The sequence below is a fragment of the Crocodylus siamensis genome, unplaced genomic scaffold (assembly GCF_052110815.1).
Source record: "Crocodylus siamensis isolate JL-2025a unplaced genomic scaffold, ASM5211081v1 HiC_scaffold_537, whole genome shotgun sequence".
Lineage (NCBI taxonomy): Eukaryota > Metazoa > Chordata > Crocodylia > Crocodylidae > Crocodylus > Crocodylus siamensis.
The window spans coordinates 1-2,240 of NW_028324945.1; the positions used below are offsets into that span (position 1 = coordinate 1).

At 63.4% G+C, this 2,240-nt stretch overlaps 1 pseudogene; it reads left to right on the forward strand.

Moving 5' to 3' along the window:
* The first annotated feature begins 579 nt into the window (after window positions 1-579).
* LOC149851673 (E3 ubiquitin-protein ligase TRIM39 pseudogene) lies at window positions 580-1,464 on the forward strand (annotated as a pseudogene).
* Window positions 1,465-2,240: the final 776 nt, after the last annotated feature.

Consider the following 2,240-nt stretch of genomic DNA (forward strand, 5'->3'; position numbering starts at 1 on the left):
GGGGTGGGGGGGCAGGCACCCACCTGCTGTCAGCAGCAAACTGAGTGACCCCGGCCCCAAGCAAAGAGACCCCCGGGCCCTGCCCTCCGCTCCCCCTGCCCCCCTCCCCCGGGCAGGCTGCAATGGGCCCCTCTGCTCCCTGCTGTCCCCCAGCCCATCCCCCCTCCCTGCAGCCTCCCTGCTGGCCCCCCCCCGCCCTCTTCCCCACAGCCCCTGCAACACCAGCTCATGAGGTGGAGCCCACTCCCCTTGCCCCCCAGGCAGAGCAGCACCACTAGGTATGGGGGAGGTGCAGCCAGGGACCTGCTGGGATGACATCATCCCATGCCCCTCCCCTCCCAGGGCCCACCCTGCCCCCACCCCATGTCCCTCCCCCCTCGTGGCCCCAGCGACCAGGCCGGGAATGCCCCGGGGAGGAAGGGGCTGGTGGGGATGGCCCACTTTCCTGTTCCCCCATTTCCTGTCCCCCCATTTCCCCGCGGGGCGACGGTGACTGCCAGCCAGGACCGACCCGCGATTCCTGGGACGCGGCGAGTTCCCCATGATCTCGGGACCTGCCTGCCCCCGCCCTGACCCGCGACTCTCTCCCCAGCGGACGTGACTCTGGACCCAGGGACGGCAAATCCTGAACTCATCCTGTCTGATAATAGGAAACGTGTGAGACTCAGAGACACCCGACAGGATGTGTCTGACACCCCCGAGAGATTTGACACTTGTCCCTGTGTCCTGGGCGCGGAGGGGTTCGCGGGCGGGAGGCGCTACTGGGAGGTGGAGGTGGGAGACAAGACAGGCTGGGAACTGGGCGTGTGCAGGGAGTCTGTGCGCAGGAAGGGGTGGGTTACAAGGACACCTCACAATGGATACTGGGTCGTGTGGCTGCGGGGTGGGGGATGCAATGCCTACACCTCCCCCTCGACCCCCCTCCCTGTAAGCGTGCAGCCCAGGCGGGTGGGGGTTTTCCTAGACTATGAGGGGGGCGAGGTCTCCTTTTACAACGTGAGCGACAGGTCCCATCTCTTCACTTTCACTGACTCCTTCTCCGGGACCCTGCGCCCTTACTTCTATCCTGGTGTCAATGCTGGGGGCACCAGCGCGGATCCCCTGACCCTGTGCCCGGCCCCAGCCCAGCCCTGAGCCAATCCCTGTCCCTGCCACGACCCGCGGCACAGACTGTCCCCCCCGCTCCCGACTGCCACCCCTCGGTGCCCCCGGGGTGGGGGGGCTGGGGTCTCCATCACAAGAGCTGCTCCTGCCTGGACCCTGCTGCTGCCCTGGCCCAGGGGTCATCTCGCAATCCCCCATGCACAGCACCCCGCTGGGAGGGACCGGCTCCAAACTGTCATCCGTCACTTCCACATCCCTGCATCCTTCGGGGTTTTACCTGGCTACTTTGTTCACCTCTCTCAGCGCTGTCCCCCTTTCCCCTCCCTCCCTCCATTCCCTTTTATATTTAAAATAAACACCTCTGCATTGCACACCTGCTCTCTGCAGATCATTTCGTACCCTCTGGGGAGCTGAGTGCTTGCTCCGGAAAGCTGGTGCATCTGGGATTCAGCGAGTCTGGCGGTGCTCAAGCTTTCGGGTGTGCGAGTCCAGGGCCACGCACCACAGGCCTCATGTGGGTGGGACGGCACAAGCGGCCCGGGCCCACCACACGTGACACTGTGTCTGAGTGCCCGGGGTACAGGGTGCCGGGGGTGGGGGGCAGCAGGGAGGGGAGAACAGCATCCCCAGTGGTGCCGCTGGCAGTGCAGCAGCTACGATTTTTTCCCCTCCTGCCCCTGGGGTCGGTGCCCAGAGCATGTGCCCCAGTCTCCTACTTCCCTCTGCTACTGCCGGGGGCTCCCAACACCTCCAAACTTTCACCCAGCACCAGATCACTGGGCCTGTGGGGATGGGTGACTTGGCCTGCAGGCAGGATCTGGCCCATGGGCCAGGGGTTGAGCTCTCCTGAGTGTATGAGGGGCATCTCTATCCTGCCGTCTGTCTGACTTGACACTAACACAGCTAGCTGCCTCTCTCAGGCCACATCACTAGTTCTCCACTGTTTTTAGATTCTTTCAACTGAAGGTACCCTCAGAAAATGTCTTTTCCCCCAGGAAACACTGCTGGGGCCAGCACAGTGGCTGCCCCAACCTCCCCTCCCCCACAGATTATTGGTGCAATACTATATAGACAGATGCACCAAAATCTTCAGTCACTTGTAGCAACAAGTCTGCACACGTCTACACAGCAAAGCA